Consider the following 12,239-nt stretch of genomic DNA (forward strand, 5'->3'; position numbering starts at 1 on the left):
ATAAACGACATTAACAAATTGAAGAATAAAAACCATAGGACCATCTCAATAACCCAGAAAAAGCTTTTGCTAAAATTCAACCTCCATTTATGATAAAAACTCTTCAAAAAGTAGGCATAGAGAGACCATACCTCAACATAATAAAGGCTATATATGACAAAACCATAGCTAACATCACACTCAAAGGTGAAAAGCTGAAAGCATTTCCTCTAAGATCAGGAACAAGACAAGGATGCCAACTCTCACGAATTTTATTCAACATAATTTGGGAAGTCCTAGCCACAGAAATCAGAGAATAAAAAAGGAATCCAAATTGGAAGGGAAGAAGGAAAACTGCCACTGTTTGCAGATGACAGGATACCATATATACAAAATCCTCAAGACACTACCAGAAAACTACTAGAGCTCATCAATGAATTTAGTAAAGTTCCTGGATACAAAATTAATACAGAAATATGTTGCATTTCTACACACTAATAACAAAATATCAGAAAGAGAAATTAAGGAAACAATCCCATTTACCATCACATCAAAAAGAATAAAATACCTAGGAATAAACCTACCTAAAGAGGCAAAAAACCTGTTCTCTGAAAACTATAAGATGGTGATGAAAGAAAGTGAAGATGACACAAACAGATGGAAAGATATACCGTGTTCTTAGATTGGAAGAGTCAATATTGTTAAAATGACCATACTATCCAAAGCAATCTACAGATTCAATGCAATCCTCATCAAATTACCAATGGCATTTTTCACAGAACTGGAACAAAATATTTTTAATTTGTATGGAAACACAAAAGACCCTGAATAGCCAAAACAATCTTGAAAAAGAAAAATGGAGCTGGAGGAATCACACTCCCTGACTTCAGACTATACTACAAAGCTACAGTCATCAAAACAGTATGGCACTGGCACATAAACCAACACATAGATCAAAGGAACAGGATAGAAAGCCCAGAAATAAAACTATGCACTTATAGTCAATTAATCTACAACAAAGGAGACAAGAATATACAATGGAGAAAAGACAATCTCTTCAATAAGTGGCACTGGGAAAACTGGACAACTACTTGTAAAAGAATGAAATTAGAATGTCTCCTCACAACATTTATAAAAATAAGCTCAAAATGGAATAAAGACCTAAATTTTAAGACCAGATACCTTCAAACTCGTAGAGGAAAACATAGGCAAAACACTCTGACATAAATTGCAGCAATATTTTCTTGTATCTGTCTCCTAGAGTAATGGAAATAAAAACAAAAATGGGACCTAGTTAAACTTAAAAGGTTTTGCACAGCAAGACAAAAAGACAACCCTCAGAATGGGAGAAAATATTTGCAAACGATGAGACTGACAAGGGCTTAACTTCCAAAATATACGAACAGCTAATACAACGTAATATTAACAAAAAACAAAACTCAATCCTGCAATTCCACTCCTAGGCATACATCTGGAGAAAACTCTAATTTGAAAAGATACATGTACCACAATATTCACAGCAGCAATACTTACAATAGCCAAGACATGGAAGCAATTTAAGTGTCCAAAGACAGATAAAGAAGATGTGATATATATATGTATACACACATACAATGGAATATTGCTCAGCCATAAAAGGAATAAAATAATGCAATCTGCAGCAACATTGATGGACCCAGAGATTATCATACTAAGTCAAGTAAGTCAAAGACAAATATCATATATCACTTACTTGTGGAATCTATAAAAATGATACAAGTGAACTTATTTACAAAACAGAAACAGATTCAAAGACAAAGAAAACAAACTTATGGTTACCAAAGGGGAAAGAGGGTCAGGAATAAATTAGGAATTTGTTTTTAACAGATACATATCACTGTACATAAAACAGATAAACAATAAGGACCTACTGTACAGCACAGGAAACTACATTCAATGTCTTGTAATAGCCTATAAGATGGAAAAGAATTTGAAAAAGAATATATATATATATATATATATATGTGTGTGTGTGTGTGTGTGTGTGTGTGTGTGTGTATAACTGAATCATTTTGCTATACACTTGAAACTAACATAACATTGTAAATTAACTATGTTTCAATTAAAAAGAAGATGTGGTGTATGGAATGGAATGGAATATCCCTCAGCTATACAATGGAATATTACTCAGCCATACAAAAGAATGAAATTCTGCCATTTGCAATAACATGGATGGACTTGGAGGATATTATGCTTAGTGAAATAAGTCAGACAGAGAAAGACAAATACTGTATGTTATCACTCATATGTGAAATATTAAATATAAAAAAATGAATGACTATATAAAAACAAAATCAGACTCACAGATATAGAGAACAAACTAGTGATTACCAGTGGGGAGACAGAAGGGGAGAATGGTAAAACAGGGGTAGGGGATTAAAAAATACAAACTACTATGTATAAAATAAATAAGCTACAAGTGTATATTGTACAGCACAGAGAATATAGCCATTATTTTATAATAACTTTAAATGGAGTATAATCTATAAGATAAATAAATAAATAAATAAATATTTTGGCTGCTTTGGGTCTTCATTGCTGTGTGTGGGCTTTCTCTAGTTGTGGTGAGTGGGGGCTACTCTTTGTCGTGGTGCATGGACTTCTGATTGCGGTGGATTCTCTTGTTGCAGAGCAGGGGCTCTAGGCGTGGGGGCTTCAGTAATTGCAGCACGTGGGCTCAGTAGTTGAGGCATGTGGGCCCTAGAGAATGCGGGCTTCAGTAGTTGTGGTGCATGGGCTCAGTAGTTGCGGTGTGCAGGCTCTAGGGGGAATGGGATTCAGTAGTTGTGGTGCGTGGGCTCAGTAGTTAAAGTGAGCAGGCTCTAGGGCACGTGGGCTTCAGTAGTTGTGGTGTGAAAGCTCAGTAGTTGTGGGTCATGGGCTCCAGAGCACAGGCTCAGTAGCTGTGGAGCACAGGCTTATTTGCTCTGCAGCATGTGGGATCTTCCTGGACCAGGGATCGAATCCGTGCCCCTTGCACTGGCAGGCGGATTCTTAACTACTGCGCCACCAGGGAAGTCCCTAATCTATAAAATATTGAATCACTATGTTGTATACCTGAAATTAATACAGTACTGTAAATCAGCTAAACTTCAATTTAAAGATAATTAATAAATTAATATAAAGCACAGAAATCAAAACAAACAGGAATAAAAAAGAAACTTGGAACCGCATGAATAGAATGCCAGCTAATATCCAGGTTTCAGCAGGTGAAGATGAGCTGAAACTAATTTGCCCTCACCTCCTCTGGATCTTCTGTTCTCTTCAATAAAAAAAAAAAAAAAGAACCTTCAAGGGAAGAAACAATCCCAACTTAGCACCTACTCACAACAATCTGCTAGGTGAGCCTATGTGTGGGCTCCTGGATTAGCACTGCATTTGGCCTATAAAAAAACAGAAATTGATGAATCATACAACATATGAAATTTGTGTGGTGCTTTTCATTTGGAAACAAATGTCCAATTGATCTATAGGAAGCTTCCCCTTTTCCCTTTTCTATTCATTTCATTAATTCACGTGGTTCATTTGGGGTTGGTGGTACCTCACGTCCCTCTCCGAATGCACAACCTGCCCCCAACAACAGGAATTTTACTGAAACTATCAAGAAAGGTGAGACAGAAGGTGGTAAAGAGACAGAAGGTGGTAAAGACCATTGGAGCCTGGACCTGGTGGGGTACAGAGAATGAAGCTCACACAGAGGAGACAGAGATTCTTTAAAGCATAATTTGGGGAGAGAGGGAAGATGGTGGAAGAGTAAGACGCGAAGATCACCTTCCTCCACACAGATACATCAGAAATATATCTACACGTGGAACAACTCCTACAGAACACCTACTGAACGCTGGCAGAAGACCTCAGACCTCCCAAAAGGGAAGAAACTCCCCACGTACCTGGGTAAGGCAAAAGAAAAAAGAATAAACAGAGACAAAAGAATAGGGACGGGACCTGCACCAGTGGGAGGGAGCTGGGAAGGAGGAAAGGTTTCCACACATTAGAAGCCCCTTATTGGGCAGAGACTGTGGGTGGCAGAGGGGGGGAGCTTCAGATGTGCAGAGGAGAGCGCAGCAACAGGGGTGCAGAGGGCAAAGCAGGGAGATTTCTGCACAAAAGATCAGTGCCAACCGGCACTCACCAGCCCGAAAGACTTGTCTGCTCACCCGCCAGGGCGGGCAGGGCTGGGAGCTGAGGATCGGGCTTCAGTAGGAGCGCAGGGAGAGGACTGGTGGTATGAACACAGCCTGAAGGCGTTAGTGCACCATGGCTAGACGGGAGGGAGTCCGGGAAAAAGTCTGGACCTACCAAAGAGGCAAGAGACTTTTTCTTGCCTCTTTGTTTCCTGGTGCGCAAGGAAAGGGGATTAAAAGCACTGCTTAAAGGAGCTCCAGAGATGGGCGTGAGCCACGGCTAACAGGACGGACCCCAGAGACGGGTATGAGACACTAAGGCTGCTGCTGCAACCAGCAAGAAGCCTGTGTGCGAGCACAGATCACTAACCACACCTCCCTTCTGGGGAGCCTGTGCAGCCCACCACTGCCAGGGTCCCAGGATCCAGGGACAACTTCCCCGGGAGAATTCACCGTGTGCCTAAGGCTGGTGCAGTGTCATGCCGGCCTCTGCCACCACAGGCTAGCACCCCACTACGTACCCCCACCCCCTAGCCTGAGTGAGGCAGAGGCCCCGAATCAGTGGCTCCGTTAACCCAGTCCTGTCTGAGCGAAGAACAGATGCCCTCTGGCGACCTACACGCACAGGTGGGGCCAAATCCAAAGCTGAACCCCGGAAGCTGTGAGAACAAAGAAGAGAAAGGGAAATCTCTCCCAGCAGCTTCAGGAGCAGCAGATTAAATCTCCACAATCAACTTGATGTACCCTGCATCTGTGGAATACCTGAATAGACAAAGAATCATCCCAAATTGAGGAGGTGGACTTTGAGAGCAAGATTTATTATTTTTTCCTCTTTTGTTCTTTTTGTGAGTGTGTATGTGTATGCTTCTGTGTGAGATTTTGTCTGTAGAGCTTTTCTTTCACCATTTGTCCTAGGGTTCTATCTATCCTTTTTTTTTACTTAAAAATTTTTTAATAGTTATTTTTTTAATTTTAATAACTTTATTTTACCTTACTTTCTTTTCTTTTATCCTCTTTCTTTCTAATTTTTCTCCCATTTATTCTGAGACGTGTGGATGAAAGACTCTTGGTGCTCCAGCCAGGAGTCAGTGCGGTGCCACTGAGGTGGGAGAGCAAATTTCAGGGCACTGGTCCACAAGAGACCTCCAGCTCCATGTAATATCAAATGGCAAAAATACCCCTGAGATCTCCATCTCAACACCAAAACCCAGCTTCACTCAACGACCAGCAAGCTACAGTGCAAGACACACTATGCCAAACAACTAGCAAAACAGGAACACAACCCCACCCATTAGCAGAGAGGCTGCCTAAAATCATAATAAGTCCACAGACACCCCAAAACATACCACCAGACGTGGACCTGCCCACCAGAGAGACAAGATCCAGCCTCATCCACCAGAACACAGGCACGAGTCCCCTCCACCAGGAAGCCTACACAACCCACTGAACCAAATTTAGCCACTGGGGACAGACACCAAAAACAACGGGAACTACAAACCTGCAGCCTGCAAAAAGGAGACCCCAAACACAGTAAGGTAAGCAAAATCAGAAGACAGAAAAACACACAGCAGATGAAGGAGCAAGATAAAAACCCACCAGACCTAACAAATGAAGAGGAAATAGGCAGTCTACCTGAAAAAGAATTCAGAATAATGATAGTAAACATGATCCAAAATCTTGGAAATAGAATAGAGAAAATGCAAGAAACATTTAACAAGTACCTAGAAGAACTAAAGATGAAACAAGCAATGATGAGCAACACAATAAATGAAATTACAAATACCCTAGAAGGGATCAATAGCAAAATAACTGAGGCAAAAGAACGGATAAGTGACCTGGAAGACAAAATAGTGGAAATAACTACTGCAGAGCAGAATAAAGAAAAAAAATGAAAAGAAATGAGGACAGTCTCAGAGACCTCTGGGACAACATTAAGCACACCAACATTCGAATTATAGGGGTTCCAGAAGAAGAAGACAAAAACAAAGGGACTGAGAAAATATTTGAAGAGATTATAGTTGAAAACTTCCATAACATGGGAAAGGAAATAGTTAATCAAGTCCAGGAAGCACAGAGAGTCCCGTACAGGATAAATCCAAGGAGAAACATGCCAAGACATGTATTAATCAAACAGTCAACAATTAAATACAAAGAAAACATATTAAAAGCAGCAAGGGAAAAACAACAAATAAAGCACAAGAGAATCCCCATAAGGTTAACAGCTGATCTTTCAGCAGAAACTTTGCAAGCCAGAAGGGAGTGGCAGTACACATTTAAAGTGACGAAGGAGAAAAACCTAAAACCAAGATTACTCTACCCAGCAAGGATCTCAGATTCAGATTTGATGGAGAAATTAAAACGTTTACAGACAAGCAAAAGCTGAGAGAGTTCAGCATCACCAAACCAGCTTTATAACAAATGCTAAAGGATCATCTCAAGGCAAGAAACACAAGGGAAGGAAAAGAAGTATATTAACAAGCCCAAAACAATTAAGAAAATGGGAATAGGAACATACATATCGATAATTACCTTAAATGTAAATGGATTAAATGCTCCCACCAAAAGACACAGACTGGCTGAATGCATACAAAAACAAGACCCATATATATGCTGTCTACAAAAGACCCACTTCAGACCTAGAGACACATACAGACTGAAAGTGAGGGGATGGAAAAAGATATTCCATGCAAAGGGAAACCAAAAGAAAGCGGGCATAGCAATTCTCATAACAGACAAAATAGACTTTAAAATAAACACTATTAGAAGAGACAAAGAAGGACACTACATAATGATCAAGGGATCGATCCAAGAAGAAGATATAACAATTGTAAATATTTATGCACCCAAGATAGGACCACCTCAACACATAAGGCAAATACTAACAGCCATAAAAGGGGAAATCGACAGTAACATATTCATAGTAGAGGACTTTAACACCCCACTTTCACCAATGGACAGAATCATCCAAAATGAAAATAAATAAGGAAACACAAGCTTTAAATGATACATTAAACAAGATGGACTTAATTAATATTTATAGGACATTCCATCCAAACACAACAGAATACACATTTTTCTCAAGTGCTCAGGGAACATTCTCCAGGATAGATCATATATTGGGTCACAAATCAAGCTATGGTAAATTTAAGAAAATTGAAATCATATCAAGTATCCTTTCTGACCACAACGCTATGACACTAGATGTCAATTACAGGAAAGATCTGTAAAAAATACAAACACATGGAGGCTAAACAATACACTACTTAATAACGAACTGATCATTGAGAAATCAAAGAGGAAATAAATAAATACCTAGAAACAAGTGACAATGGAGACACGATGACCCAAAACCTATGGGATGCAGCAAAGGCAGTTCTAAGAGGGAAGTTTATAGCAATACAATCCTACCTTAAGAAACAGGAAACATCTCGAATAAACAACCTAACCTTGCACCTAAAGCAATTAGAGAAAGAAGGAAAAAAGAAACCCTAAAGTTAGCAGAAGGAAAGAAATCATAAAGATCAGATCAGAAATAAATGAAAAGGAAATGAAGGAAACGATAGCAAAGATCAATAAAACATAAAGCTGGTTCCTTGAGAAGATAAACAAAATAGATAAACCATTAGCCAGACTCATCAAGAAAAAAAGGGAGAAGACTCAAATCAATAGAATTAGAAATGAAAAAGGAGAAGTAACAACCGACACTGCAGAAATACAAAAGATCATGAGAGATTACTACAAGCAATTATATGCCAATAAAATGGACAACCTGGAAGAAATGGACAAATTCGTAGAAATGCACAACCTGCCACAACTGAATCAAGAAGAAATAGAAAATATGAACAGACCAATCACAAGCACTGAAATTGAAACTGTGATTAAAAGTCTTCCAACAACAAATGCCCAGGAGCAGATGGCTTCACAGGCAAATTCTATCAAACATTTAGAGAAGATCTAACACCTATCCTTCTCAAACTCTTCCAAAATATAGCAGAGAGAGGAACACTCCCAAACTCATTCTACGAGACCACCATCACCCTGACACCAAAACCAGACAAGGATGTCACAAAGAAAGAAAACTACAGGCCAATATCACTGATGAACATAGATGCAAAAATCCTCAACAAAATACTAGCAAACAGAATCCAACAGCACATTAGAAGGATCATACACCATGATCAAGTGGGGTTTATTCCAGGAATGCAAGGATTCTTCAATATACACAAATCAATCAATGTGATACACCATATTAACAAATTGAAGGAGAAAAACCATATGGTCATCTCAATAGATGCAGAGAAAATGTTCGACAAAATTCAACAGCCATTTATGATAAAAACCCTGCAGAAAGTAGGCATAGAGGGAACTTTCCTCAACATAGTAAAGGCCATATATGACAAACCCACAGCCAACATCATCCTCAGTGGTGAAAAGCTGAAAGCATTTCCACTAAGATCAGGAACAAGACAAGGTTGCCCACTCTCACTACTCTTATTCAACATAGTTTTGGAAGTTTTAGCCACAGCAATCAGAGAAGAAAAGGAAATAAAAGGAATCCAAATCGGAAAAGAAGAAGTAAAGATGTCACTGTTTGCAAATGACATGATACTATACATAGAGAATCCTAAAGATGCTACCAGAAACCTACTAGAGCTAATCAATGAATTTCGTCAAATAGCAGGATACAAAATTAATGCACAGAAATTTCTGGCATTCCTATACACTAATGATGAAAAATCTGAAAGTGAAATCAAGAAAACACTCCCATTTACCACTGCAACAAAAAGAATAAAATGTGTATGAATAAACTTACCTAAGGAGACAAAAGACCTGTGTGCAGAAAATTATAAGACACTGATGAAAGAAATTAAAGATGATGCAAATAGGTGGTGAGATATACCATGTTCTTTGATTGGAAGAATCAACATTGTGAAAATGACTCTACTACCCAAATCAATCTACAGATTCAATGCAATCTCTATCAAACTACCAGTGGCATTTTCACAGAACTAGAACAAAAATTTCACAATTTGTATGGAAACACAAAAGACCCCACATAGCCAAAGCAATGTTGAGAACAAAAAACGGAGCTGGAGGAATCAGGCTCCCTGACTTCAGACTATACTACAAAGCTACAGTAATCAAGACCATATGGTACTGGCACAAAAACAGAAAGATAGATCAATGGAACAGGATAGAATGCCCAGAGATAAACCCACGCACATATGGTCACCTTATCTTTGAAAAAGGAGGCAGGAATATACAGTGGAGAAAGGACAGCCTCTTCAATAAGTGGTGCTGGGAAAACTGCACAGGTACATGTAAAAGTATGAGATTAGATCACTCCCTAATACCATACACAAAAATAAACTCAAAATGGATTAAAGACCTAAACATAAGGCCAGAAACTATGAAACTCTTAGAGAAAAACATAGGCAGAACACTCTATGACATAAATCACAGCAAGATCCTTTTTGACCCACCTCCTAGAGAAATGGAAATAAAAACAAAAATAAACAAATGGGACCTAATGAAATTTCAACATTTTTGCATAGGAAAGGAAACCATAAACGAAACCAAAAGACAACCCTCAGAATGGGAGAAAATATTTACAAATGAAGCAACTGATAAAGGCTTAATCTCCAAAATTTACATGCAGCTCGATAACAAACAAACAAACAACCCAATCCAAAAATGGGCAAAAGACCTAAATAGACATTTCTCCAAAGAAGATATACAGACTGCCAACAAACACATGAAAAAATGCTCAACATCATTAATCATTAGAGAAATGCAAATCAAAACTACAATGAGATATCATCTCACACCAGTCAGAATGGCCATCCTCAAAAAATCTAGAAAAAATAAATGCTAGATAGGGTGTGGAGAAAAGGGAACACTCTTGCATTGCTGGTGGGAATGTGAATTGTTATAGCCACTATGGAGAACAGTATGAAGGTTCCTTAAAAAACTACAAATAGAACTGCCATATGACCCAGCAATCCCACTACTGGGCATATACCCTGAGAAAACCATAATTCAAAAAGAGTCATGTACCAAAATGTTTATTGCAGCTCTATTTACAATAGCCTGGAGATGGAGACAAACTAAGTGTCCATCATCGGATGAATGGATAAAGACGATGTGGCACATATATACAATGGAATATTACTCAGCGATAAAAAGAAATGAAATTGAGCTATTTGTAATGAGGTGGATGACCTAGAGTCTGTCATATAGAGAGAAGTAAGTCAAAAAGAGAAAGACAAATACAGTATACTAACACATATATATGGAATTTAAGAAAAAAAAAAGTCAAGCAGAACCTAGGGGTAAGACAGGAATAAAGACACAGACCTACTAGAGAATGGACTTGAGGATATGGGGAGAGGGAAGGGTAAGCGTGACAAAGTGAGAGAGTGGCATGGACATATATACACTACCAAACGTAAAATAGATAGCTAGTGGGAAACAGCCGAATAGCACAGGGAGATCAACTCGGTGCTTTGTGACCACCTAGTGGGGTGGGATAGGGAGGGTGGGAGGGAGGAAGATGCAAGAGTGAAGAGATATGGGAACATATGTATATGTATAACTGATTCACTTTGTTATAAAGCAGAAACTAACACACTATTGTAAAGGAATTATACTCCAATAATGTAAAAAAAAAAAAAAAGAAAAAGCATAATCTGAACACTGGGACTCAGCCATGCCTGAAGCTAGGAATACCCTTGGACTTATCAGTTACCTAAGCTAAAATGTTCCCCTAAGCCAGTATCTCGAAAAGAATTGTGAAGAATAAAACAGTTATCTCTGGATGGTGAGATTTCAGGAGATATTTTCTGCTTTTGTACTTTTCTGTCTTGTTTGCAGTTTTTACAATAAATATGTACAACAAATAAAGTTTACAATATAATAGAAACAATATAAGACAGCGGTATTTGGGGCATCACTCTATGTAAAGAATTAACTACAATGTGTGAATCTCTTAGATAAAGTCAAAATTATAGAAAGGATCGTAAAGCCATCTTGTTTATACTAATATTTCAGACAACAGAACCTGTTCCATGTTGTAACCTCATCAGAGAGGGAATCTCTGTAATTCCCCTCAACTACCCATAATTTCCAAATCTTGTCATTTACCATTAGGAAAGTCTTCCTTAGCTTTAATTCTGAACACTCTTGGCTCATGTTCTGTTATTCTTTTCTTGGTGCAGACGCACAAGTGTTCATCCAGCCATATTTCCACTGGGACCCTTTCCCTTCTTCTCCTATTTGGCCCTTAAAAAACAAGCTGCCATATGAGACATCCAAAAGAAGGGGTCAGGCCCTTATATTGTGCATAGAAAGAAGTAAGGACAAGGCAAGAGGCTTTTAGATTTTAAAATAACAGCTTCCCTCTTGAGCCTTCCTGAATGGTGAAGTCCTTTTCCTGTCAGTTGGAGCTGCCCGAGGGAACTTTATTCCTATCCAAATGGTGGCATGGTTCCAGGTTATAAACAGACTGTTTTGCCACTGATCCTAGACCAATGTCTGATTTCTAGACACTCCCACCTTCTGTGACTGTCTGCTGGTATGGCCCTACAATCCCAAATATCTGTCTAAATATTTCTAAGGTACCTGTCACTGTCATCTCGAAGCACCCAAAACACCATGTGCATTTCCAACTACAGAATGACTCTACCTTCTGAATCATCAAAAAGAGATTAAGCGTTCAATATAGTTTTTGTGTTGAATCAGCGGTTACCCTCCCATTTCCCTGAATCACATCTTCAGATTTTTCTGAAACCTCTGCAATAAGCATCCGCAGCAATTTGTATATTGTTCAGATGTATGGGGAAAAGAGGGTGGGGAGGTATGCAATCTAGGCAAGAACAACTATGTCTTTGAAGTGAGGACCTATGTCAATGGTTATAGGCAGTTTCACTGAGAAATAAAATGAAATACTAAAGCAAACTTGGGACAAGTAAAAATTATTACCTATGGATTCAAGCAGCAACTACTTTACAAAAAAACATGGCTTATGCATGGGAGCATTATATAGCTTCTCAATATAGACAGGTCATGTAGTATTGTAGAAAGAGATGAAGCTATGAA

General features: G+C 38.7%; 1 protein-coding gene across 1 annotated transcript in view; it reads right to left on the minus strand.

Moving 5' to 3' along the window:
- Positions 1–12,239, minus strand: part of GABRG3 (gamma-aminobutyric acid type A receptor subunit gamma3) — a 638,302-nt gene that overhangs the window by 406,274 nt on the left and 219,789 nt on the right. The window lies entirely within an intron of this gene.

This window comes from Aethalodelphis obliquidens, unplaced genomic scaffold (assembly GCF_003676395.1).
Source record: "Aethalodelphis obliquidens isolate GAN/ISIS:26980383/991018 unplaced genomic scaffold, ASM367639v1 scaffold49, whole genome shotgun sequence".
Classification (NCBI taxonomy): domain Eukaryota; kingdom Metazoa; phylum Chordata; class Mammalia; order Artiodactyla; family Delphinidae; genus Aethalodelphis; species Aethalodelphis obliquidens.